This window comes from Dendrobates tinctorius, unplaced genomic scaffold, assembly GCF_039654945.1.
Source record: "Dendrobates tinctorius isolate UK_male_01 unplaced genomic scaffold, ASM3965494v1 ptg000048l, whole genome shotgun sequence".
NCBI classification, from domain to species: Eukaryota; Metazoa; Chordata; class Amphibia; order Anura; family Dendrobatidae; genus Dendrobates; species Dendrobates tinctorius.
The window spans coordinates 6,965,001-6,992,500 of record NW_027361716.1 but is presented as its reverse complement, the minus strand read 5'-3'; the positions used below and the strand labels follow the sequence as shown (position 1 = coordinate 6,992,500).

General features: G+C 37.9%; 12 non-coding genes across 12 annotated transcripts; all 12 read left to right on the top strand.

Moving 5' to 3' along the window:
• The first annotated feature begins 1,947 nt into the window (after positions 1-1,947).
• Positions 1,948-2,029, top strand: TRNAS-AGA (transfer RNA serine (anticodon AGA)). The gene has a single exon. It is a non-coding gene; the product is annotated as a tRNA-Ser (tRNA).
• A 4,040-nt stretch (positions 2,030-6,069) lies between these two features.
• Positions 6,070-6,141, top strand: TRNAQ-UUG (transfer RNA glutamine (anticodon UUG)). The gene has a single exon. It is a non-coding gene; the product is annotated as a tRNA-Gln (tRNA).
• An 896-nt stretch (positions 6,142-7,037) lies between these two features.
• On the top strand, positions 7,038-7,119 carry TRNAS-UGA (transfer RNA serine (anticodon UGA)). The gene has a single exon. It is a non-coding gene; the product is annotated as a tRNA-Ser (tRNA).
• Positions 7,120-7,774: 655 nt separating this feature from the next.
• TRNAQ-UUG (transfer RNA glutamine (anticodon UUG)) lies at positions 7,775-7,846 on the top strand. The gene has a single exon. It is a non-coding gene; the product is annotated as a tRNA-Gln (tRNA).
• An 872-nt stretch (positions 7,847-8,718) lies between these two features.
• TRNAS-UGA (transfer RNA serine (anticodon UGA)) lies at positions 8,719-8,836 on the top strand. Its single transcript has 2 exons — positions 8,719-8,755; positions 8,792-8,836. It is a non-coding gene; the product is annotated as a tRNA-Ser (tRNA).
• A 4,102-nt stretch (positions 8,837-12,938) lies between these two features.
• TRNAQ-UUG (transfer RNA glutamine (anticodon UUG)) lies at positions 12,939-13,010 on the top strand. The gene has a single exon. It is a non-coding gene; the product is annotated as a tRNA-Gln (tRNA).
• A 1,652-nt stretch (positions 13,011-14,662) lies between these two features.
• Positions 14,663-14,734, top strand: TRNAQ-UUG (transfer RNA glutamine (anticodon UUG)). The gene has a single exon. It is a non-coding gene; the product is annotated as a tRNA-Gln (tRNA).
• Positions 14,735-15,659: 925 nt separating this feature from the next.
• TRNAS-UGA (transfer RNA serine (anticodon UGA)) lies at positions 15,660-15,741 on the top strand. The gene has a single exon. It is a non-coding gene; the product is annotated as a tRNA-Ser (tRNA).
• Positions 15,742-16,395: 654 nt separating this feature from the next.
• TRNAQ-UUG (transfer RNA glutamine (anticodon UUG)) lies at positions 16,396-16,467 on the top strand. Its single transcript has one exon. It is a non-coding gene; the product is annotated as a tRNA-Gln (tRNA).
• Positions 16,468-17,365: 898 nt separating this feature from the next.
• TRNAS-UGA (transfer RNA serine (anticodon UGA)) lies at positions 17,366-17,447 on the top strand. Its single transcript has one exon. It is a non-coding gene; the product is annotated as a tRNA-Ser (tRNA).
• Positions 17,448-18,101: 654 nt separating this feature from the next.
• Positions 18,102-18,173, top strand: TRNAQ-UUG (transfer RNA glutamine (anticodon UUG)). The gene has a single exon. It is a non-coding gene; the product is annotated as a tRNA-Gln (tRNA).
• A 5,928-nt stretch (positions 18,174-24,101) lies between these two features.
• TRNAS-AGA (transfer RNA serine (anticodon AGA)) lies at positions 24,102-24,183 on the top strand. Its single transcript has one exon. It is a non-coding gene; the product is annotated as a tRNA-Ser (tRNA).
• Positions 24,184-27,500: the final 3,317 nt, after the last annotated feature.

Sequence of the window (27,500 nt, the reverse complement as noted above, 5' to 3'; positions counted from 1 at the left end):
TCAGCATTTTCGGATTATTTTTAAGGATGTTTTTGGAGCTGACTGACTCCAAAACCACATTATGAAAGGGAAAAGCTTTAAACTGTGAATGGTTCCCATTGATGATGACTTTAAATCAGATTTTTGCATTTTACTGAGACCTTGTATTTTCTTTTCATTTTCTGAGATGTCTTCCAGAGGGTTGATCACTGAGCTTGGCCATGGTGCTATTAGAAAACGTGTGTGAAACTCTTAACAGCTTGATGTCCGAGTAGTCGTGGCCGAGTGGTTAAGGCGATGGGCAAGAAATCCATTGGGGTCTCCCCGCGCAGGTGCAAATCCTGCCGACTACGTCAATGTTTCAATAACTTTTTGACCTTTTATCTTTGTTGTTCAATTTGCATGTTTACTAGTCTATTCCCCATGACAGTGATCTGTGATGGAGCGAGTTTCTCGGACCAAACTGACTTTATCTTTGACTGTTCATTAGATAATCTATTCTGGAGCAACATTACATGTGCGACTTGCCGCTAATCAAAAGAAGCACCGTGGGTGCCATCAGGTAAGAGGTTTTTCTCTTGATCTTGTCCAGCAGCCACAGACCGCTGTCCTGGATAATAGACTGGGACATGCACTTTGATTTGCACATACCTTAAATTATCTCTCAGATGAAGCCTTTTACCATGCAATGCTAATCTTTATCAACTACTGGATGAACAGTTTTCTAACAGTATAAGTTTTGCAATTTATTTTTTTCACACTTTTTCCAAGTAACAGATACAGCAATCTTTTTACTAGCCACTTTTCATCAACATTTCAAACTGTCCTAGCTGTGATATCGTGGAAATGTTGGTAAATTTGTGGAATGAAAGGTTATAAGATATCAATTTACCATTGTGTATGATTGCAGATTTGCACTGCAGCTTTGGAGCCTGTTTTCGCCATCGTTCACGATTTCATATGCTTTATTCAGAACAACAAGCCGCAGACACGACTATGTCATGGTTGGTTCCATGGTGTAATGGTTAGCACTCTGGACTTTGAATCCTGTGATCTGAGGTCAAATCTCAGTGGAACCTGGGCACACAATTCGATTTTTCCATCTGCACTGAGATCGACGATGCCCAATGTTTATGATGAAACAAGCAATTTAAAATCCACATAATAAAAGACAAAAAAAGAGTTCAAGGATTCATGGTCAAAGCTGTCAATCAAGTAGGATTAGCAAAAATTAAAATTGTCTATGTCATACCAAGCAATCTCATACTCTGTGACTTGAGTCAATATTCACATAACACTCTTTCCAAGTGGGTGAATCTGACAAGGATTTGAAGCCAAAATGGCTTCAGGAAGTGTTTTTGATTTTTCTCTAAGCCATCTTTTCTTGTGTTTTCCAGAATTTCCTAAAGTGCCTTATAAACATTTTTGGTGGTGTTTTTCTAAAAATTCTTTTCGGCGTCTTTTGAATGTGTTTTGTGGCTTTTTTTGTAGCACACAAAAGTCAATCAGGTCCCTTTATAGGGTCTTTCGAACCTTACCCTTGACTTGTATTATAGGTATGGAGCTGTTCAAAGTGAAAAACAGCTGAAGATTGATATGGTAATTTCAGTTAACCGCTGGACATTTTTGGAAACTTGAGATGGTTAATAGACGCTCCAAAGCCTGATCAAATGAACATCAAGTCTTTTTTACTTGGAAATGATTATGTTCAGTCTTCTCAGCATTTTCTGATTATTTTTAAGGATGTTTTTGGAGCTGACTGACTCCAAATCCACATTATGAAGAGGGAAAAGCTTTAAACTGTGAATGGTTCCCATTGATGATGACTTTAAATCAGATTTTTGCATTTTACTGAGACCTTGTATTTTCTTTTCATTTTCTGAGATGTCTTCCAGAGGGTTGATCACTGAGCTTGATCATGGTGCTATTAGAAAACATGTGTGAAACTCATAACAGCTTGACGTCCGAGTAGTCGTGGCCGAGTGGTTAAGGCGATGGACTAGAAATCCATTGGGGTCTCCCCGCGCAGGTTCAAATCCTGCCGACTACGTCTATGTTTCAATAAGATTTTGACCTTTTATCTTTGTCGTTCAATTTGCATGTTTACTAGTCTATTCCCCATGACAGTGATCTGTGATGGAGAGAGTTTCTAGGACCAAACTGACTTTATCTTTGACTGTTCATTAGATAATCTATTCTGGAGGAACATTACATGTGCGACTTGCCGCTAATCAAAAGAAGCACCGTGGGTGCCATCAGGTAAGAGGTTTTTCTATTGATCTTGTCCAGCAGCCACAGACCGCTGTCCTGGCTAATGGACTGGGACATGCACTTTGATTTGCACATACCTTAAATTATCTCTCAGATGAAGCCTTTTACCATGCAATGCTAATCTTTATCAACTACTGGATGAACAGTTTTCTAACAGTATAAGTTTTGCAATTTATTTTTTTCACACTTTTTCCAAGTAACAGATACAGCAATCTTTTTACTAGCCACTTTTCATCAACATTTCAAACTGTCCTAGCTGTGATATCGTGGAAATGTTGGTAAATTTGTGGAATGAAAGGTTATAAGATATCAATTTACCATTGTGTATGATTGCAGATTTGCACTGCAGCTTTGGAGCCTGTTTTCGCCATCGTTCACGATTTCATATGCTTTATTCAGCACAACAAGCCGCAGCCAAGAATGTGTCATGGTTGGTTCCATGGTGTAATGGTTAGCACTCTGTATTTTGAATCCAGTGATCTGAGTTGAAATCTCAATAGAACCTGAGCACACATTTTGATTTTTCCATCTGCACTCAGATCGACGATGCCCAATGTTTATGATAAAACAAGCAATTTAAAATACACATAATAAAAGACAAAAAAAGAGTTCAAGGATTCATGGAATACCATGGTCAAAGCTGTCAATCAAGTAGGATTAGCAAAAATTAAAATTGTCTGTCACTCATTGTCTATGTCATACCAAGCAATCTCATACTCTGTGACTTGAGTCAATATTCACATAACACTCTTTCCAAGTGGGTGAATCTGACAAGGATTTGAAGCCAAAATGGCTTCAGGAAGTGTTTTTGATTTTTCTCTAAGCCATCTTTTCTTGTTTTTTCCAGAATTTCCTAAAGTGCCTTATAAACATTTTTGGTGGTGTTTTTCTAAAAATTCTTTTTGGCGTCATTTGAATGTGTTTTGTGGCTTTTTTTGTAGCACACAAAAGTCAATCAGGACCCTTTATAGGGTCTTTCGAACCTTACCCTTGACTTGTATTATAGGTATGGAGCTGTTCAAAGTGAAAAACAGCTGAAGATTGATATGGTAATTTCAGTTAACCGCTGGACATTTTTGGAAACTTGAGATGGTTAATAGACGCTCCAAAACCTGATCAAATGAACATCAAGTCTTTTTTACTTGGAAATGATTATGTTCAGTCTTCTCAGCATTTTTGGATTATTTTTAAGGATGTTTTTGGAGCTGACTGACTCCAAATCCACATTATGAAGAGGGAAAAGCTTTAAACTGTGAATGGTTCCCATTGATGATGACTTTAAATCAGATTTTGCATTTTACTGAGACCTTGTATTTTCTTTTCATTTTCTGAGATGTCTTCCAGTGGGTTGATCACTGAGCTTGATCATGGTGCTATTAGAAAACATGTGTGAAACTCATAAAAGCTTGACGTCTGAGTAGTCGTGGCCGAGTGGTCTGAAATCCATTGGGGTCTCCCCGCGCAGGTTCAAATTCTGCCGACTACGTCTATGTTTCAATAACTTTTTGACCTTTTATCTTTGTTGTTCAATTTGCATGTTTACTAGTCTATTCCCCATGACAGTGATCTGTGATGGAGCGAGTTTCTAGGACCAAACTGACTTTATCTTTGACTGTTCTTTAGATAATCTATTCTGGAGCAACATTACATGTGCGACTTGCCGCTAATCAAAAGAAGCACCGTGGGTGCCATCAGGTAAGAGGTTTTTCTCTTGATCTTGTCCAGCAGCCACAGACCGCTGTCCTGGCTAATGGACTGGGACATGCACTTTGATTTGCACAAACCTTAAATTATCTCTCAGATGAAGCCTTTTACCATGCAATGCTAATCTTTATCAACTACTGGATGAACAGTTTTCTAACAGTATAAGTTTTGCAATTTATTTTTTTCACACTTTTTCCAAGTAACAGATACAGCAATCTTTTTACTAGCCACTTTTCATCAACATTTCAAACTGTCCTAGCTGTGATATCGTGGAAATGTTGGTAAATTTGTGGAATGAAAGGTTATAAGATATCAATTTACCATTGTGTATGATTGCAGATTTGCACTGCAGCTTTGGAGCCTGTTTTCGCCATCGTTCACGATTTCATATGCTTTATTCTGCACAACAAGCCGCAGCCATGACTGTGTAATGGTTAGCACTCTGGACTTTGAATCCTGTGATCTGAGTTCAAATCTCAGTGGAACCTGGGCACACATTTCGATTTTTCCATCTGCACTCAGATCGACGATGCCCAATGTTTATGACGAAACAAGCAATTTAAAATCCACATAATAAAAGACAAAAAAAGAGTTCAAGGATTCATGGAATACCATGGTCAAAGCTGTCAATCAAGTAGGATTAGCAAAAATTAAAATTGTTTATGTCACTCATTGTCAATGTCATACCAAGCAATCTCATTATTCACATAACACTCTTTCCAAGTGGGTGAATCTGACAAGGATTTGAAGCCAAAATGGCTTCAGGAAGTGTTTTTGATTTTTCTCTAAGCCATCTTTTCTTGTGTTTTCCAGAATTTCCTAAAGTGCCTTATAAACATTTTTGGTGGTGTTTTTCTAAAAATTCTTTTCGGCGTCTTTTGAATGTGTTTTGTGGCTTTTTTTTGTAGCACACAAAAGTCAATCAGGACCCTTTATAGGGTCTTTCGAACCTTACCGTTGACTTGTATTATAGGTATGGAGCTGTTCAAAGTGAAAAACAGCTGAAGATTGATATGGTAATTTCAGTTAACCGCTGGACATTTTTGGAAACTTGAGATGGTTAATAGACGCTCCAAAGCCTGATCAAATGAACATCAAGTCTTTTTTACTTGGAAATGATTATGTTCAGTCTTCTCAGCATTTTTGGATTATTTTTAAAGATGTTTTTGGAGCTGACTGACTACAAATCCACATTATGAAGAGGGAAAAGCTTTAAACTGTGAATGGTTCCCATGGATGATGAATTTAAATCAGATTTTTGCATTTTACTGAGACCTTGTATTTTCTTTTCTTTTTCTGAGATGTCTTCCAGAGGGTTGATCACTGAGCTTGATCATGGAGCTATTAGAAAATGTGTGTGAAAATCATAACAACTTGACGTTTGAGTAGTCGTGGCCGAGTGGTTAAGGCGATGGACTAGAAAGCCTTTGAACCGCGCAGGTTCAAATCCTGCCGACTACGTCTATGTTTCAATAACTTTTTGACCTTTTACCTTTGTTGCTCAATTTGCATTTTTACTAGTCTATTCCCCATGACAGTGATATGTGATGGAGCGAGTTTCTAGGACCAAACTGACTTTATCTTTGACTGTTCTTTAGATAATCTATTCTGGAGCAACATTACATGTGCGACTTGCCGCTAATCAAAAGAAGCACCGTGGGTGCCATCAGGTAAGAGGTTTTTCTCTTGATCTTGTCCAGCAGCCACAGACCGCTGTCCTGGCTAATGGACTGGGACATGCACTTTGATTTGCACAAACCTTAAATTATCTCTCAGATGAAGCCTTTTACCATGCAATGCTAATCTTTATCAACTACTGGATGAACAGTTTTCTAACAGTATAAGTTTTGCAATTTATTTTTTTCACACTTTTTCCAAGTAACAGATACAGCAATCTTTTTACTAGCCACTTTTCATCAACATTTCAAACTGTCCTAGCTGTGATATCGTGGAAATGTTGGTAAATTTGTGGAATGAAAGGTTATAAGATATCAATTTACCATTGTGTATGATTGCAGATTTGCACTGCAGCTTTGGAGCCTGTTTTCGCCATCGTTCACAATTTCATATGCTTTATTCAGCACAACAAGCCGCAGCCATGACTGTGTAATGGTTGGTTCCATGGTGTAATGGTTAGCACTCTGGACTTTGAATCCTGTGATCTGAATTCAAATCTCAGTGGAACCTGGGCACACATTTCGATTTTTCCATCTGCACTCAGATCGACGATGCCCAATGTTTATGATGAAACAAGCAATTTAAAATCCACATAATAAAAGACAAAAAAAGAGTTCAAGGATTCATGGAATACCATGGTCAAAGCTGTCAATCAAGTAGGATTAGCAAAAATTAAAATTGTTTATGTCACTCATTGTCAATGTCATACCAAGCAATCTCATTATTCACATAACACTCTTTCCAAGTGGGTGAATCTGACAAGGATTTGAAGCCAAAATGGCTTCAGGAAGTGTTTTTGATTTTTCTCTAAGCCATCTTTTCTTGTGTTTTCCAGAATTTCCTAAAGTGCCTTATAAACATTTTTGGTGGTGTTTTTCTAAAAATTCTTTTCGGCGTCTTTTGAATGTGTTTTGTGGCTTTTTTTGTAGCACACAAAAGTCAATCAGGACCCTTTATAGGGTATTTCGAACCTTACCGTTGACTTGTATTATAGGTATGGAGCTGTTCAAAGTGAAAAACATCTGAAGATTGATATGGTAATTTCAGTTAACCGCTGGACATTTTTGGAAACTTGAGATGGTTAATAGACGCTCCAAAGCCTGATCAAATGAACATCAAGTCTTTTTTACTTGGAAATGATTATGTTCAGTCTTCTCAGCATTTTTGGATTATTTTTAAGGATGTTTTTGGAGCTGACTGACTCCAAATCCACATTATGAAGAGGGAAAAGCTTTAAACTGTGAATGGTTCCCATTGATGATGACTTTAAATCAGATTTTTGCATTTTACTGAGACCTTGTATTTTCTTTTCATTTTCTGAGATGTCTTCCAGAGGGTTGATCACTGAGCGTTATCATGGTGCTATTAGAAAACATGTGTGAAGCTCATAACAGCTTGACGTCCGAGTAGTCGTGGCCGAGTGGTTAAGGCGATGGACTTGAAAATCATTGGGGTCTCCCCGCGCTGGTGCAAATCCTGCCGACTACGTCTATGTTTAAAATAACTTTTTGACCTTTTATCTTTGTTGTTCAATTTGCATGTTTACTAGTCTATTCCCCATGACAGTGATCTGTGATGGAGCGAGTTTCTAGGACCAAACTGACTTTATATTTGACTGTTCTTTAGATAATCTATTCTGAAGCAACATTACATGTGCGACTTGCCGCTAATCAAAAGAAGCACCGTGGGTGCCATCAGGTAAGAGGTTTTTCTCTTGATCTTGTCCAGCAGCCACAGACCGTTGTCCTGGCTAATGGACTGGGACATGCACTTTGATTTGCACAATCCTTAAATTATCTCTCAGATGAAGCCTTTTACCATGCAATGCTAATCTTTATTGACTACTGGATGAACAGTTTTCTAACAGTATAAGTTTTGCAATGTATTTTTTTCACACTTTTTCCAAGTAACAGATACAGCAATCTTTTTACTAGCCACTTTTCATCAGCATTTCAAACTGTCCTAGCTGTGATATCGTGGAAATGTTGGTAAAATTGTGGAATGAAAGGTTATAAGATATCAATTTACCATTGTGTATGATTGCAGATTTGCACTGCAGCTTTGGAGCCTGTTTTCGCCATCGTTCACGATTTCATATGCTTTATTCAGCACAACAAGCCGCAGCCATGACTATGACATGGTTGGTTCCATGGTGTAATGGTTAGCACTCTGGACATTGAATCCAGTGATCTGAGTTCAAATCTCAGTGGAACCTGGGCACACATTTCGATTTTTCCATCTGCACTCAGATCGACGATGCCCAATGTTTATGATGAAACAAGCAATTTAAAATCCACATAATTAAAGACAAAAAAAGAATTCAAGGATTCATGGTCAAAGCTGTCAATATCACTCATTGTCTATGTCATACCAAGCAATCTCATACTCTGTGACTTGAGTCAATATTCACATAACACTATTTCCAAGTGGGTGAATCTGACAAGGATTTGTAGCCAAAATGGCTTCAGGAAGTGTTTTTGATTTTTCTCTAAGCCATCCTTTCTTGTGTTTTCCAGAATTTCCTAAAGTGCCTTATAAACATTTTTGGTGGTGTTTTTCTAAAAATTCTTTTCGGCGTCTTTTGAATGTGTTTTGTGGCTTTTTTTGTAGCACACAAAAGTCAATCAGGACCCTTTATAGGGTCTTTCGAACCTTACAGTTGACTTGTATTATAGGTATGGAGCTGTTCAAAGTGAAAAACATCTGAAGATTGATATGGTAATTTCAGTTAACCGCTGGACATTTTTGGAAACTTGAGATGGTTAATAGATGCTCCAAAGCCTGATCAAATGAACATCAAGTCTTTTTTACTTGGAAATGATTATGTTCAGTCTTCTCAGCATTTTCGGATTATTTTTAAGGATGTTTTTGGAGCTGACTGACTCCAAATCCACATTATGAAGAGGGAAAAGCTTTAAACTGTGAATGGTTCCCATTGATGATGACTTTAAATCAGATTTTTGCATTTTACTGAGACCTTGTATTTTCTTTTCATTTTCTGAGATGTCTTCCAGAGGGTTGATCACTGAGCGTGATCATGGTGCTATTAGAAAACATGTGTGAAGCTCATAACAGGATGACGTCCGAGTAGTCGTGGCCGAGTGGTTAAGGCGATGGACTTGAAATCCATTGGGGACTTGAAATCCATTGGGGACTTGAAATCCATTGGGGTCTCCCTGCGCAGGTTCAAATCCTGCCGACTACGTCTATGTTTCAATAACTTTTTGACCTTTTATCTTTGTTGTTCAATTTGCATGTTTACTAGTCTATTCCCCATGACAGTGATCTGTGATGGAGCGAGTTTCTAGGACCAAACTGACGTTATCTTTGACTGTTCTTTAGATAATCTATTCTGGAGCAACATTACATGTGCGACTTGCCGCTAATCAAAAGAAGCACCGTGGGTGCCATCAGGTAAGAGGTTTTTCTCTCGATCTTGTCCAGCAGCCACAGACCGCTGTCCTGGCTAATGGACTGGGACATGCACTTTGATTTGCACAAACCTTAAATTATCTCTCAGATGAAGCCTTTTACCATGCAATGCTAATCTTTATCGACTACTGGATGAACAGTTTTCTAACAGTATAAGTTTTGCAATTTATTTTTTTCACACTTTTTCCAAGTAACAGATACAGCAATCTTTTTACTAGCCACTTTTCATCAACATTTCAAACTGCGCTAGCTGTGATATCGTGGAAATGTTGGTAAATTTGTGGAATGAAAGGTTATAAGATATCAATTTACCATTGTGTATGATTGCAGATTTGCACTGCAGCTTTGGAGCCTGTTTTCGCCATCGTTCACGATTTCATATGCTTTATTCAGCAAAACAAGCCGCAGCCATTATTGCATCATGGTTGTTTCCATGGTGTAATGGTTAGCACTCTGGACTTTGAATCCAGTGATCTGAGTTGAAATCTCAGTGGAACTTGGGCACACATTTCAATTTTTCCATGTGCACTCAGATCGACGATGCCCAATGTTTATGATGAAACTAGCAATTTAAAATCCACATAATAAAAGACAAAAAAAGGTTTCAAGGATTCATGGAATACCATGATCAAAGCTGTCAATCAAGTAGGATTAGCAAAAATTAAAATTGTCTATATCACTCATTGTCTATGTCATACCAAGCAATCTCATACTCTGTGACTTGAGTCAATATTCACATAACACTCTTTCCAAGTGGCTGAATCTGACAAGGATTTGAAGCCAAAATGGCTTCAGGAAGTGTTTTTGATTTTTCTCTAAGCCATCTTTTCTTGTGTTTTCCAGAATTTCCTAAAGTGCCTTATAAACATTTTTGGTGGTGTTTTTCTAAATATTCTTTTCGGCGTCTTTTGAATGTGTTTTGTGGCTTTTTTTGTAGCACACAAAAGTCAATCAGGACCCTTTATAGGGTCTTTCGAACCTTACCGTTGACTTGTAGTATAGGTATGGAGCCGTTCAAAGTGAAAAACAGCTGAAGATTGATATGGTAATTTCAGTTAACCGCTGGACATTTTTGGAAACTTGAGATGGTTAATAGACGCACCAAAGCCTGATCAAATGAACATCAAGTCTTTTTTACTTGGAAATGATTATGTTCAGTCTTCTCAGCATTTTCGTATTATTTTTAAGGATGTTTTTGGAGCTGACTGACTCCAAATCCACATTATGAAGAGGGAAAAGCATTAAACTGTGAATGGTTCCCATTGATGATGACTTTAAATCAGATTTTTGCATTTTACTGAGACCTTGTGTTTTCTTTTCTTTTTCTGAGATGTCTTCCAGAGGGTTGATCACTATGCTTGATCATGGTGCTATTAGAAAACGTGTGTGAAACTCATAACAGCTTGACGTCTGAGTAGTCGTGGCCGAGTGGTTTAGGCGATGGGCTAGAAATCCATTGGGGTCTCCCCGCGCAGGTGCAAATCCTGCCGACTACATCTATGTTTAAAATAACTTTTTGACCTTTTATCTTTGTTGTTCAATTTGCATGTTTACTAGTCTATTCCCCATGACAGTGATCTGCGATGGAGCGAGTTTCCAGGACCAAACTGATTTTATCTTTGACTGTTCTTTAGATAATCTATTCTGGAGCAACATTACATGTGCGACTTGCCGCTAATCAAAAGAAGCACCGTGGGTGCCATCAGGTAAGAGGTTTTTCTCTTGATCTTGTCCAGCAGCCACAGACCGCTGTCCTGGCTAATGGACTGGGACATGCACTTTGATTTGTAGAAACCTTAAATTATCTCTCAGATGAAGCCTTTTACCATGCAATGCTAATCTTTATCGACTACTGGATGAACAGTTTTCTAACAGTATAAGTTTTGCAATTTATGTTTTTCACACTTTTTCCAAGTAACAGATACAGCAATCTTTTTACTAGCCACTTTTCATCAACATTTCAAACTGCGCTAACTGTGATATCGTGGAAATGTTGGTAAATTTGTGGAAAGAAAGGTTATAAGATATCAATTTATCATTGTGTATGATTGCAGATTTGCACTGCAGCTTTGGAGCCTGTTTTTGCCATCGTTCACGATTTCATATGCTTTATTCAGCACAACAAGCCGCAGCCATGACTGAGTCATGGTTGGTTCCATGGTGTAATCGTTAGCACTCTGGACTTTGAATCCAGTGATCTGAGTTCAAATCTCAGAGGAACTTGGGCACACATTTCAATTTTTCCATGTGCACTCAGATCGACGATGCCCAATGTTTATGATGAAACTAGCAATTTAAAATCCACATAATAAAAGACAAAAAAAGGGTTTAAGGATTCATGGAATACCATGATCAAAGCTGTCAATCAAGTAGGATTAGCAAAAATTAAAATTGTCTATATCACTCATTGTCTATGTCATACCAAGCAATCTCATACTCTGTGACTTGAGTCAATATTCACATAACACTCTTTCCAAGTGGCTGAATCTGACAAGGATTTGAAGCCAAAATGGCTTCAGGAAGTGTTTTTGATTTTTCTCTAAGCCATCTTTTCTTGTGTTTTCCAGAATTTCCTAAAGTGCCTTATAAACATTTTTGGTGGTGTTTTTCTAAATATTCTTTTCGGCGTCTTTTGAATGTGTTTTGTGGCTTTTTTTGTAGCACACAAAAGTCAATCAGGACCCTTTATAGGGTCTTTCGAACCTTACCGTTGACTTGTAGTATAGGTATGGAGCCGTTCAAATTGAAAAACAGCTGAAGATTGATATGGTAATTTCAGTTAACCGCTGGACATTTTTGGAAACTTGAGATGGTTAATAGACGCACCAAAGCCTGATCAAATGAACATCAAGTCTTTTTTACTTGGAAATGATTATGTTCAGTCTTCTCAGCATTTTCGTATTATTTTTAAGGATGTTTTTGGAGCTGACTGACTCCAAATCCACATTATGAAGAGGGAAAAGCATTAAACTGTGAATGGTTCCCATTGATGATGACTTTAAATCAGATTTTTGCATTTTACTGAGACCTTGTGTTTTCTTTTCTTTTTCTGAGATGTCTTCCAGAGGGTTGATCACTATGCTTGATCATGGTGCTATTAGAAAACGTGTGTGAAACTCATAACAGCTTGACGTCTGAGTAGTCGTGGCCGAGTGGTTAAGGCCATGGGCTAGAAATCCATTGGGGTCTCCCCGCGCAGGTGCAAATCCTGCCGACTACGTCTATGTTTAAAATAACTTTTTGACCTTTTATCTTTGTTGTTCAATTTGCATGTTTACTAGTCTATTCCCCATGACAGTGATCTGTGATGGAGCGAGTATCCAGGACCAAACTGATTTTATCTTTGACTGTTCTTTAGATAATCTATTCTGGAGCAACATTACATGTGCGACTTGCCGCTAATCAAAAGAAGCACCGTGGGTGCCATCAGGTAAGAGGTTTTTCTCTTGATCTTGTCCAGCAGCCACAGACCGCTGTCCTGGCTAATGGACTGGGACATGCACTTTGATTTGTACAAACCTTAAATTATCTCTCAGATGAAGCCTTTTACCATGCAATGCTAATCTTTATCGACTACTGGATGAACAGTTTTCTAACAGTATAATTTTTGCAATTTGTGTTTTTCACACTTTTTCCAAGTAACAGATACAGCAATCTTTTTACTAGCCACTTTTCATCAACATTTCAAACTGCGCTAGCTGTGATATCGTGGAAATGTTGGTAAATTTGTGGAATGAAAGGTTATAAGATATCAATTTACCATTGTGTATGATTGCAGATTTGCACTGCAGCTTTGGAGCCTGTTTTCGCCATCGTTCACGATTTCATATGCTTTATTCAGCACAACAAGCCGCAGCCATGACTGAGTCATGGTTGGTTCCATGGTGTAATCGTTAGCACTCTGGACTTTGAATCCAGTGATCTGAGTTCAAATCTCAGTGGAACCTGGGCACACATTTCAATTTTTCCATGTGCACTCAGATCGACGATGCCCAATGTTTATGATGAAACAAGCAATTTAAAATCCACATAATAAAAGACAAAAAAAGGGTTCAAGGATTCATGGAATACCATGATCAAAGCTGTCAATCAAGTAGGATTAGCAAAAATTAAAATTGTCTATATCACTCATTGTCTATGTCATACCAAGCAATCTCATATTCTGTGACTTGAGTCAATATTCACATAACACTCTTTCCAAGTGGGTGAATCTGACAAGGATTTGAAGCCAAAATGGCTTCAGGAAGTGTTTTTGATTTTTCTCTAAGCCATCTTTTCTTGTGTTTTCCAGAATTTCCTAAAGTGCCTTATAAACATTTTTGGTGGTGTTTTTCTAAAAATTCTTTTCGGCGTCTTTTGAATGTGTTTTGTGGCTTTTTTTGTAGCACACAAAAGTCAATCAGGACCCTTTATAGGGTCTTTCGAACCTTACCGTTGACTTGTATTATAGGTATGGAGCTGTTCAAAGTGAAAAACAGCTGAAGATTGATATGGTAATTTCAGTTAACCGCTGGACATTTTTGGAAACTTGAGATGGTTAATAGACGCTCCAAAGCCTGATCAAATGAACATCAAGTCTTTTTTACTTGGAAATGATTATGTTCAGTCTTCTCAGCATTTTCGGATTATTTTTAAGGATGTTTTTGGAGCTGACTGACTCCAAATCCACATTATGAAGAGGGAAAAGCTTTAAACTGTGAATGGTTCCCATTGATGATGACTTTAAATCAGATTTTTGCATTTTACTGAGACCTTGTATTTTCTTTTCATTTTCTGAGATGTCTTCCAGAGGGTTGATCACTGAGCTTGATCATGGTGCTATTAGAAAACGTGTGTGAAACTCATAACAGCTTGACGTCTGAGTAGTCGTGGCCGAGTGGTTAAGGCGATGGGCTAGAAATCCTTTGGGGTCTCCCCGCGCAGGTGCAAATCCTGCCGACTACGTCAATGTTTAAAATAACTTTTTGACCTTTTATCTTTGTTGTTCAATTTGCATGTTTACTAGTCTATTCCCCATGACAGTGATCTGTGATGGAGCGAGTTTCTAGGACCAAACTGACTTTATATTTGACTGTTCTTTAGATAATCTATTCTGGAGCAACATTACATGTGCGACTTGCCGCTAATCAAAAGAAGCATCGTGGGTGCCATCAGGTAAGAGGTTTTTCTCTTGATCTTGTCCAGCAGCCACAGACCGCTGTCCTGGCTAATGGACTGGGACATGCACTTTGATTTGCACAAACCTTAAATTATCTCTCAGATGAAGCCTTTTACCATGCAATGCTAATCTTTATCGACTACTGGATGAACAGTTTTCTAACAGTATAAGTTTTGCAATTTATTTTTTTCACACTTTTTCCAAGTAACAGATACAGCAATCTTTTTACTAGCCACTTTTCATCAACATTTCAAGCTGTCCTAGCTGTGATATCGTGGAAATGTTGGTAAATTTGTGGAATGAAAGGTTATAAGATATCAATTTACCATTGTGTATGATTGCAGATTTGCACTGCAGCTTTGGAGCCTGTTTTCGCCATCGTTCACGATTTCATATGCTTTATTCAGCAAAACAAGCCGCAGCCATGATTGCATCATGGATGGTTCCATGGTGTAATGGTTAGCATTCTGGACTTTGAATCCAGTGATCTGAGTTCAAATCTCAGTAGAACCTGAGCACACATTTCAATTTTTCCATCTGCACTCAGATCAACGATGCCCAATGTTTATGATGAAACAAGCAATTTAAAATCCACATAATAAAAGACAAAAAAGAGTTCAAGGATTCATGGAATACCATGGTCAAAGCTGTCAATCAAGTAGGATTAGCAAAAATTAAAATTGTCTATGTCATACCAAGTAATCTCATATTCAATATTGACTTGAGTCAATATTCACATAACACTCTTTCCAAGTGGGTGAATCTGACAAGGATTTGAAGCCAAAATGGCTTCAGGAAGTGTTTTTGATTTTTCTCTAAGCCATCTTTTCTTGTGTTTTCCAGAATTTCCTAAAGTGCCTTATAAACATTTTTGGTGGTGTTTTTCTAAAAATTCTTTTTGGCGTCTTTTGAATGTGTTTTGTGGCTTTTTTTGTAGCACACAAAAGTCAATCAGGACCCTTTATAGGGTCTTTCGAACCTTACCGTTGACTTGTATTATAGGTATGGAGCTGTTCAAAGTGAAAAACAGCTGAAGATTGATATGGTAATTTCAGTTAACCGCTGGACATTTTTGGAAACTTGAGATGGTTAATAGACGCTCCAAAGCCTGATCAAATGAACATCAAGTTTTTTTTAATTGGAAATGATTATGTTCAGTCTTCTCAGCATTTTCGGATTATTTTTAAGGATGTTTTTGGAGCTGACTGACTCCAAATCCACATTATGAAGAGGGAAAAGCTTTAAACTGTGAATGGTTCCCATTGATGATGACTTTAAATCAGATTTTTGCATTTTACTGAGACCTTGTATTTTCTTTTCATTTTCTGAGATGTCTTCCAGAGGGTTGATCACTGAGCGTGATCATGGTGCAATAACTTGGTGCAATAGTTTTCTAATAAGAAAACATGTGTGAAGCTCATAACAGCTTGACATCTGAGTAGTCGTGGCCGAGTGGTTAAGGCGATGGACTTGATATCCATTGGGGTCTCCCCGCGCAGGTTCAAATCCTGCCGACTACGTCTATGTTTCAATAACTTTTTGACCTTTTATCTTTGTTGTTCAATTTGCATGTTTACTAGTCTATTCCCCATGAGAGTGATCTGTGATGGAGCGAGTTTCTAGGACCAAACTGACGTTATCTTTGACTGTTCTTTAGATAATCTATTCTGGAGCAACATTACATGTGTGACTTGCCGCTAATCAAAAGAAGCACCGTGGGTGCCATCAGGTAAGAGGTTTTTCTCTCGATCTTGTCCAGCAGCCACAGACCGCTGTCCTGGCTAATGGACTGGGACATGCACTTTGATTTGCACAAACCTTAAATTATCTCTCAGATGAAGCCTTTTACCATGCAATGCTAATCTTTATCAACTACTGGATGAACAGTTTTCTAACAGTATAAGTTTTGCAATTTATTTTTTTCACAATTTTTCCAAGTAACAGATACAGCAATCTTTTTACTAGCCACTTTTCATCAACATTTCAAACTGCGCTAGCTGTGATATCGTGGAAATGTTGGTAAATTTGTGGAATGAAAGGTTATAAGATATCAATTTACCATTGTGTATGATTGCAGATTTGCACTGCAGCTTTGGAGCCTGTTTTCGCCATCGTTCACGATTTCATATGCTTTATTCAGCAAAACAAGCCGCAGCCATGATTGCGTCATGGTTGGTTCCATGGTGTAATGGTTAGCACTCTGGACTTTGAATCCAGTTATCTGAGTTCAAATCTCAGTAGAACCTGAGCACACATTTTGATTTTTCCATCTGCACTCAGATCAACGATTCCCAATGTTTATGATGAAACAAGCAATTTAAAATCCACATAATAAAAGACAAAAAAGAGTTCAAGGATTCATGGAATACCATGGTCAAAGCTGTCAATCAAGTAGGATTAGCAAAAATTAAATTTGTCTATGTCATACCAAGTAATCTCATACTCTGTGACTTGAGTCAATATTCACATAACACTCTTTCCAAGTGGGTGAATCTGACAAGGATTTGAAGCCAAAATGGCTTCAGGAAGTGTTTTTGATTTTTCTCTAAGCCATCTTTTCTTGTGTTTTCCAGAATTTCCTAAAGTGCCTTATAAACATTTTTGGTGGTGTTTTTCTAAAAATTCTTTTCGGCGTCTTTTGAATGTGTTTTGTGGCTTTTTTTGTAGCACACAAAAGTCAATCAGGACCCTTTATAGGGTCTTTCGAACCTTACCGTTGACTTGTATTATAGGTATGGAGCTGTTCAAAGTGAAAAACAGCTGAAGATTGATATGGTAATTTCAGTTAACCGCTGGACATTTTTGGAAACTTGAGATGGTTAATAGATGCTCCAAAGCCTGATCAAATGAACATCAAGTCTTTTTTACTTGGAAATGATTATGTTCAGTCTTCTCAGCATTTTCGGATTATTTTTAAGGATGTTTTTGGAGCTGACTGACTCCAAATCCACATTATGAAGAGGGAAAAGCTTTAAACTGTGAATGGTTCCCATTGATGATGACTTTAAATCAGATTTTTGCATTTTACTGAGACCTTGTATTTTCTTTTCATTTTCTGAGATGTCTTCCAGAGGGTTGATCACTGAGCGTGATCATGGTGCTATTAGAAAACATGTGTGAAGCTCATAACAGGGTGACGTCCGAGTAGTCGTGGCCGAGTGGTTAAGGCGATGGACTTGAAATCCATTGGGGTCTCCCCGCGCAGGTTCAAATCCTGCCGACTACGTCTATGTTTCACTAACTTTTTGACCTTTTATCTTTGTTGTTCAATTTGCATGTTTACTAGTCTATTCCCCATGACAGTGATCTGTGATGGAGCGAGTTTCTAGGACCAAACTGACGTTATCTTTGACTGTTCTTTAGATAATGTATTCTGGAGCAACATTACATGTGCGACTTGCCGCTAATCAAAAGAAGCACCGTGGGTGCCATCAGGTAAGATTTTTTTCTCTCAATCTTGTCCAGCAGCCACAGACCGCTGTCCTGGCTAATGGACTGGGACATGCACTTTGATTTGCACAAACCTTAAATTATCTCTCAGATGAAGCCTTTTACCATGCAATGCTAATCTTTATCGACTACTGGATGAACAGTTTTCTAACAGTATAAGTTTTGCAATTTATTTTTTTCACACTTTTTCCAAGTAACAGATGCAGCAATCTTTTTACTAGCCACTTTTCATCAACATTTCAAACTGCGCTAGCTGTGATATCGTGGAAATGTTGGTAAATTTGTGGAATGAAAGGTTATAAGATATCAATTTACCATTGTGTATGATTGCAGATTTGCACTGCAGCTTTGGAGCCTGTTTTCGCCATCGTTCACGATTTCATATGCTTTATTCAGCACAACAAGCCGCAGCCATGACTATATAATGTTTGGCTCCATGGTGTAATGGTTAGCACTCTGGACTTTGAATCCTGTGATCTGAGTTCAAATCTCAGTGGAACCTGGGCACACATTTCGATTTTTCCATCTGCACTCAGATCGACGATGCCCAATGTTTATGATGAAACAAGCAATTTAAAATACACATAATAAAAGACAAAAAAAGAGTTCAAGGATTCATGGAATACCATGGTCAAAGCTGTCAATCAAGTATAATTAGCAAAAATTAAAATTGTCTATCACTCATTGTCTATGTCATACGAAGTATTCTCATACTCTGTGACTTGAGTCAATATTCACATAACACTCTTTCCAAGTGGGTGAATCTGACAAGGATTTGAAGCCAAAATGGCTTCAGGAAGTGTTTTTGATTTTTCTCTAAGCCATCTTTTCTTGTGTTTTCCAGAATTTCCTAAAGTGCCTAATAAACATTTTTGGTGTGTTTTTCTAAAAATTCTTTTCGGCGTCTTTTGAATGTGTTTTGTGGCTTTTTTTGTAGCACACAAAAGTCAATCAGGACCCTTTATAGGGTCTTTCGAACCTTACCCTTGACTTGTATTATAGGTATGGAGCTGTTCAAAGTGAAAAACATCTGAAGATTGATATGGTAATTTCAGTTAACCGCTGGACATTTTTGGAAACTTGAGATGGTTAATAGACGCTCCAAAGCATGATCAAATGAACATCAAGTCTTTTTTACTTGGAAATGATTATGTTCAGTCTTCTCAGCATTTTCGGATTATTTTTAAGGATGTTTTTGGAGCTGACTGACTCCAAATCCACATTATGAAGAGGGAAAAGCTTTAAACTGTGAATGGTTCCCATTGATGATGATGACTTTAAATCAGATTTTTGCATTTTACTGAGACCTTGTATTTTCTTTTCATTTTCTGAGATGTCTTCCAGAGGGTTGATCACTGAGCTTGATCATGGTGCTATTAGAAAACGTGTGTGAAACTCATAACAGCTTGACGTCTGAGTAGTCGTGGCCGAGTGGTTAAGGCGATGGGCTAGTAATCCTTTGGGGTCTCCCCGCGCAGGTGCAAATCCTGCCGACTACGTCTATGTTTAAAATAACTTTTTGACCTTTTATCTTTGTTGTTCAATTTGCATGTTTACTAGTCTATTCCCCATGACAGTGATCTGTGATGGAGCGAGTTTCTAGGACCAAACTGACTTTATATTTGACTGTTCTTTAGATAATCTATTCTGGAGCAACATTACATGTGCGACTTGCCGCTAATCAAAAGAAGCATCGTGGGTGCCATCAGGTAAGAGGTTTTTCTCTTGATCTTGTCCAGCAGCCACAGACCGCTGTCCTGGCTAATGGACTGGGACATGCACTTTGATTTGCACAAACCTTAAATTATCTCTCAGATGAAGCCTTTTACCATGCAATGCTAATCTTTATCGACTACTGGATGAACAGTTTTCTAACAGTATAAGTTTTGCAATTTATTTTTTTCACACTTTTTCCAAGTAACAGAAACAGCAATCTTTTTACTAGCCACTTTTCATCAACATTTCAAACTGTCCTAGCTGTGATATCGTGGAAATGTTGGTAAATTTGTGGAATGAAAGGTTATAAGATATCAATTTACCATTGTGTATGATTGCAGATTTGCACTGCAGCTTTGGAGCCTGTTTTCGCCATCGTTCACGATTTCATATGCTTTATTCAGCACAACAAGCCGCAGCCATGACTATGTCATGGTTGGTTCCATGGTGTAATGGTTAGCACTCTGGACTTTGAATCCAGAGTGCATTTCGATTTTTCCATCTGCACTCAGATCGACAATGCCCTATGTTTATGATGAAACAAGCAATTTAAAATCCACATAATAAAAGACAAAAAAAGGATTCATGGTCAAAGCTGTCAATATCACTCATTGTCTATGTCATACCAAGCAATCTCATACTCTGTGACTTGAGTCAATATTCACATAACACTCTTTCCAAGTGGGTGAATCTGACAAGGATTTGAAGCCAAAATGGCTTCAGGAAGTGTTTTTGATTTTTCTCTAAGCCATCTTTTCTTGTGTTTTCCAGAATTTCCTAAAGTGCCTAATAAACATTTTTGGTGTGTTTTTCTAAAAATTCTTTTCGGCGTCTTTTGAATGTGTTTTGTGGCTTTTTTTGTAGCACACAAAAGTCAATCAGGACCCTTTATAGGGTCTTTCGAACCTTACCGTTGACTTGTATTATAGGTATGGAGCTGTTCAAAGTGAAAAACAGGTGAAGATTGATATGGTAATTTCAGTTAACCGCTGGACATTTTTGGAAACTTGAGATGGTTAATAGACGCTCCAAAGCCTGATCAAATGAACATCATGTCTTTTTTACTTGGAAATGATTATGTTCAGTCTTCTCAGCATTTTTGGATTATTTTTCAGGATGTTTTTGGAGCTGACTGACTCCAAATCCACATTATGAAGAGGGAAAAGCTTTAAACTGTGAATGGCTCCCATTGATGATGACTTTAAATCAGATTTTTGCATTTTACTGAGACCTTGTATTTTCTTTTCATTTTCTGAGATGTCTTCCAGAGGGTTGATCACTGAGCTTGATCATGGTGCTATTAGAAAACAAGTGTGAAACTCATAACAGCTTGACGTCCGAGTAGTCGTGGCCGAGTGGATAAGGCGATGGACTAGAAATCCATTGGTGTCTCACCGCGCATGTTCAAATCCTGACGACTACGTCTATGATTCAAAAACTTTTTGACCTTTTATCTTTGTTGTTCTATTTGCATGTTTACTAGTCTATTCCCCATGACAGTGATCTGTGATGGAGCGAGTTTCTAGGACCAAACTGACTTTATCTTTGACTGTTCTTTAGATAATCTTTTCTGGAGCAACATTACATGTGCGACTTGCCGCTAATCAAAAGAAGCACCGTGGGTGCCATCAGGTAAGAGGTTTTTCTCTTGATCTTGTCCAGCAGCCACAGACCGCTGTCCTGGCTAATGGACTGGGACATGCACTTTGATTTGCACAAACCTTAAATTATCTCTCAGATGAAGCCTTTTACCATGCAATGCTAATCTTTATCAACTACTGGATGAACAGTTTTCTAACAGTATAAGTTTTGCAATTTATTTTTTTCATACTTTTTCCAAGTAACAGATACAGCAATCTTTTTACTAGCCACTTTTCATCAACATTTCAAACTGTCCTAGCTGTGATGTCATGGAAATGTTGGTAAATTTGTGGAATGAAAGGTTATAAGATATCAATTTACCATTGTGTATGATTGCAGATTTGCACTGCAGCTTTGGAGCCTGTTTTCGCCATCATTCACGATTTCATATGCTTTATTCAGCACAACAAGCCGCAGCCATGACTGTGTAATGGTTGGTTCCATGGTGTAATGGTTAGCACTCTGGACTTTGAATCCTGTTATCTGAATTCAAATCTCAGTGGAACCTGGGCACACATTTCAATTTTTCCATCTGCACTCAGATCGACGATGCCCAATGTTTATGATGAAACAAGCAATTTAAAATACACATAATAAAAGACAAAAAAGGGTTCAAGGATTCATGGAATACCATGGTCAAAGCTGTCAATCAAGTAGGATTAGCAAAAATTAAAATTGTCTATGTCATACCAAGCAATCTCATACTCTGTGACTTGAGTCAATATTCACATAACACTCTTTCCAAGTGGGTGAATCTGACAAGGAATTGAAGCCAAAATGGCTTCAGGAAGTGTTTTTGATTTTTCTCTAAGCCATCTTTTCTTGTGTTTTCCAGAATTTCCTAAAGTGCCTTATAAACATTTTTGGTGGTGTTTTTCTAAAAATTCTTTTCGGCGTCTTTTGAATGTGTTTTGTGGCTTTTTTTGTAGCACACAAAAGTCAATCAGGACCCTTTATAGGGTCTTTCGAACCTTACCGTTGACTTGTATTATAGGTATGGAGCTGTTCAAAGTGAAAAACAGCTGAAGATTGATATGGTAATTTCAGTTAACCGCTGGACATTTTTGGAAACTTGAGATGATTAATAGACGCTCCAAAACCTGATCAAATGAACATCAAGTCTTTTTTACTTGGAAATGATTATGTTCAGTCTTCTCAGCATTTTTGGATTATTTTTAAAGATGTTTTTGGAGCTGACTGACTACAAATCCACATTATGAAGAGGGAAAAGCTTTAAACTGTGAATGGTTCCCATTGATGATGACTTTAAATCAGATTTTTGCATTTTACTGAGACCTTGTATTTTCTTTTCATTTTCTGAGATGTCTTCCAGAGGGTTGATCACTGAGCTTGATCATGGTGCTATTAGAAAACATGTGTGAAACTCATAACAGCTTGACGTCCGAGTAGTCGTGGCCGAGTGTTTCAAAAACTTTTTGACCTTTTATCTTTGTTGTTCAATTTGCATGTTTACTAGTCTATTCCCCATGACAGTGATCTGTGATGGAGCGAGTTTCTAGGACCAAACTGACTTTATCTTTGACTGTTCTTTAGATAATCTATTCTGGAGCAACATTACATGTGCGACTTGCCGCTAATCAAAAGAAGCACCTTGGGTGCCATCAGGTAAGAGGTTTTTCTCTTGATCTTGTCCAGCAGCCACAGACCGCTGTCCTGGCTAATGGACTGGGACATGCACTTTGATTTGCACAAACCTTAAATTATCTCTCAGATGAAGCCTTTTACCATGCAATGCTAATATTTATCAAATACTGGATGAACAGTTTTCTAACAGCATAAGTTTTGCAATTTATTTTTTTCACACTTTTTCCAAGTAACAGATACAGCAATCTTTTTACTAGCCACTTTTCATCAGCATTTCAAACTGTCCTAGCTGTGATATCGTGGAAATGTTGGTAAATTTGTGGAATGAAAGGTTATAAGATATCAATTTACCATTGTGTATGATTGCAGATTTGCACTGCAGCTTTGGAGCCTGTTTTCGCCATCGTTCACGATTTCATATGCTTTATTCAGCACAACAAGCCGCAGCCATGACTGTGTAATGGTTGGTTCCATGGTGTAATGGTTAGCTCTCTGGACTTTGAATCCTGTTATCTGAATTCAAATCTCAGTAGAAACTGGGCACACATTTCGATTTTTCCATCTGCACTCAGATCGACGATGCCCAATGTTTATGATGAAACAAGCAATTTAAAATCCACATAATAAAAGACAAAAAAAGAGTTCAAGGATTCATGGAATACCATCGTCAAAGCAGTAGGATTAGGATCAAGTAGGATTAGCAAAAATTAAAATTGTCTATGTCATACCAAACAATCTCATACTCTGTGAATAGAGTCAATATTCACATAACACTCTTTCCAAGTGGGTTAGTCTGACAAGGATTTGAAGCCAAAATGGCTGCAGGAAGTGTTTTCGATTTTTCTCTAAGCCATCTTTTCTTGTGTTTTCCAGAATTTCCTAAAGTGCCTTATAAACATTTTTGGTGGTGTTTTTTTTAAATTCTTTTCGGCATCTTTTGAATGTGTTTTGTGGCTTTTTTTGTAGCACACAAAAGTCAATCAGGACCCTTTATAGGGTCTTTCGAACCTTACCCTTGACTTGTATTATAGGTATGGAGCTGTTCAAAGTGAAAAACAGCTGAAGATTGAGATGGTAATTTCAGTTAACTGCTGGACATTTTTTGGAAACTTCAGATGGTTAATAGACGCTCCATAGCCTGATCAAATGAACATCAAGTCTTTTTTACTTGGAAATGATTATGTTCAGTCTTCTCAGCATTTTCGGATTATTTTTAAGGATGTTTTTGGAGCTGACTGACTCCAAATCCACATTATGAAGAGGGAAAAGCTTTAAACTGTGAATGGTTCCCATTGATGATGACTTTAAATCAGATTTTTGTATTTTACTGAGACCTTGTATTTTCTTTTCATTTTCTGAGATGTCTTCCAGAGGGTTGATCACTGAGCGTGATCATGGTGCAATAACTTGGTGCAATAGTTTTCTAATAAGAAAACATGTGTGAAGCTCATAACAGCTTGACATCCGAGTAGTCGTGGCCGAGTGGTTAAGGCGATGGGCTAGAAATCCATTGGGGTCTCCCCGCGCAGGTGCAAATCCTGCCGACTACGTCTATGTTTAAAATAACTTTTTGACCTTTTATCTTTGTTGTTCAATTTGCATGTTTACTAGTCTATTCCCCATGACAGTGATCTGTGATGGAGCGAGTTTCTAGGACCAAACTGACTTTATCTTTGACTGTTCTTTAGATAATCTATTCTGGAGCAACATTACATGTGCGACTTGCTGCTAATCAAAAGAAGCACCGTGGGTGCCATCAGGTAAGAAGTTTTTCTCTCGATCTTGTCCAGCAGCCACAGACCGCTGTCCTGGCTAATGGACTGGGACATGCACTTTGATTTGCGCAAACCTTAAATTATCTCTCAGATGAAGCCTTTTACCATGCAATGCTAATCTTTATCGACTACTGGATGAACAGTTTTCTAACAGTATAAGTTTTGCAATTTATTTTTTTCACACTTTTTCCAAGTAACAGATACAGCAATCTTTTTACTAGCCACTTTTCATCAACATTTCAAACTGCGCTAGCTGTGATATCGTGGAAATGTTGGTAAATTTGTGGAATGAAAGTTTATAAGATATCAATTTACCATTGTGTATGATTGCAGATTTGCACTGCAGCTTTGGAGCCTGTTTTCGCCATCGTTCACGATTTCATATGCTTTATTCAGCAAAACAAGCCGCAGCCATGACTGTGTCATTGTTGGTTCCCTGGTGTAATGGTTAGCACTCTAGACTTTGAATCCAGTGATCTGAGTTCAAATCTCAGTAGAACCTGGGCACACATTTTGATTTTTCCATCTGCACTCAGATCGACGATGCCCAATGTTTAAGATGAAACAAGCAATTTAAAATCCACATAATAAAAGACAAAAAAAGAGTTCAAGGATTCATGGTCAAAGCTGTCAATCAAGTAGGATTAGCAAAAATTAAAATTGTCTATGTCACTCATTGTCTATGTCATACCAAGCAATCTCATACTCTGTGACTTGAGTCAATATTCACATAACACTCTTTCCAAGTGGGTGAATCTGACAAGGATTTGAAGCCAAAATGGCTTCAGGAAGTGTTTTTGATTTTTCTCTAAGCCATCTTTTCTTGTGTTTTCCAGAATTTCCTAAAGTGCCTTATAAACATTTTTGGTGGTGTTTTTCTAAAAATTCTTTTCGGCGTCTTTTGTGGCTTTTTTTGTAGCACTCAAAAGTCAATCAGGACCCTTTATAGGGTCTTTCGAACCTTACCGTTGACTTGTAGTTTAGGTATGGAGCTGTTCAAAGTGAAAAACAGCTGAAGATTGATATGGTAATTTCAGTTAACCGCTGGACATTTTTGGAAACTTGACATGGTTAATAGACGCTCCAAAGCCTGATCAAATGAACATCAAGTCTTTTTTACTTGGAAATTATTATGTTCAGTCTTCTCAGCATTTTCGGATTATTTTTAAGGATGTTTTTGGAGCTGACTGACTCCAAAACCACATTATGAAAGGGAAAAGCTTTAAACTGTGAATGGTTCCCATTGATGATGACTTTAAATCAGATTTTTGCATTTTACTGAGACCTTGTATTTTCTTTTCATTTTCTGAGATGTCTTCCAGAGGGTTGATCACTGAGCTTGGCCATGGTGCTATTAGAAAACGTGTGTGAAACTCTTAACAGCTTGATGTCCGAGTAGTCGTGGCCGAGTGGTTAAGGCGATGGGCAAGAAATCCATTGGGGTCTCCCCGCGCAGGTGCAAATCCTGCCGACTACGTCAATGTTTCCAAAACTTTTTGACCTTTTATCTTTGTTGTTCAATTTGCATGTTTACTAGTCTATTCCCCATGACAGTGATCTGTGATGGAGCGAGTTTCTAGGACCAAACTGACTTTATCTTTGACTGTTCTTTAGATAATCTATTCTGGAGCAACATTACATGTGCGACTTGCCGCTAATCAAAAGAAGCACCGTGGGTGCCATCAGGTAAGAGGTTTTTCTCTTGATCTTGTCCAGCAGCCACAGACCGCTGTCCTGGCTAATGGACTGGGACATGCACTTTGATTTGCACAAACCTTAAATTATCTCTCGAAGCCTTTTACCATGCAATGCTAATCTTTATCAACTACTGGATGAACAGTTTTCTAACAGTATAAGTTTTGCAATTTATTTTTTTCACACTTTTTCCAAGTAACAGATACAGCAATCTTTTTACTAGCCACTTTTCATCAACATTTCAAACTGTCCTAGCTGTGATATCGTGGAAATGTTGGTAAATTTGTGGAATGAAAGGCTATAAGATATCAATTTACCATTGTGTATGATTGCAGATTTGCACTGCAGCTTTGGAGCCTGTTTTCGCCATCGTTCACGATTTCATATGCTTTATTCTGCACAACAAGCCGCAGCCATGACTGTGTAATGGTTAGCACTCTGGACTTTGAATCCTGTGATCTGAGTTCAAATCTCAGTGGAACCTGGGCACACATTTCGATTTTTCCATCTGCACTCAGATCGACGATGCCCAATGTTTATGATGAAACAAGCAATTTAAAATCCACATAATAAAAGACAAAAAAAGAGTTCAAGGATTCATGGAATACCATGGTCAAAGCTGTCAATCAAGTAGGATTAGCAAAAATTAAAATTGTTTATGTCACTCATTGTCAATGTCATACCAAGCAATCTCATTATTCACATAACACTCTTTCCAAGTGGGTGAATCTGACAAGGATTTGAAGCCAAAATGGCTTCAGGAAGTGTTTTTGATTTTTCTCTAAGCCATCTTTTCTTGTGTTTTCCAGAATTTCCTAAAGTGCCTTATAAACATTTTTGGTGGTGTTTTTCTAAAAATTCTTTTCGGCGTCTTTTTAATGTGTTTTGTGGCTTTTTTTGTAGCACACAAAAGTCAATCAGGACCCTTTATAGGGTCTTTCGAACCTTACCGTTGACTTGTAGTATAGGTATGGAGCTGTTCAAAGTGAAAAACATCTGAAGATTGATATGGTAATTTCAGTTAACCGCTGGACATTTTTGGAAACTTGACATGGTTAATATACGCTCCAAAGCCTGATCAAATGAACACCAAGTCTTTTTTACTTGGAAATGATTATTTTCAGTCTTCTCAGCATTTTCGGATTATTTTTAAGGATGTTTTTGGAGCTGACTGACTCCAAATCCACATTATGAAGAGGGAAAAGCTTTAAACTGTGAATGGTTCCCATTGATGATGACTTTAAATCAGATTTTTGCATTTTACTGAGACCTTGTATTTTCTTTTCATTTTCTGAGATGTCTTCCAGAGGGTTGATCACTGAGCTTGATCATGGTGCTATTAGAAAACGTGTGTGAAACTCATAACAGCTTGACGTCTGAGTAGTCGTGGCGGAGTG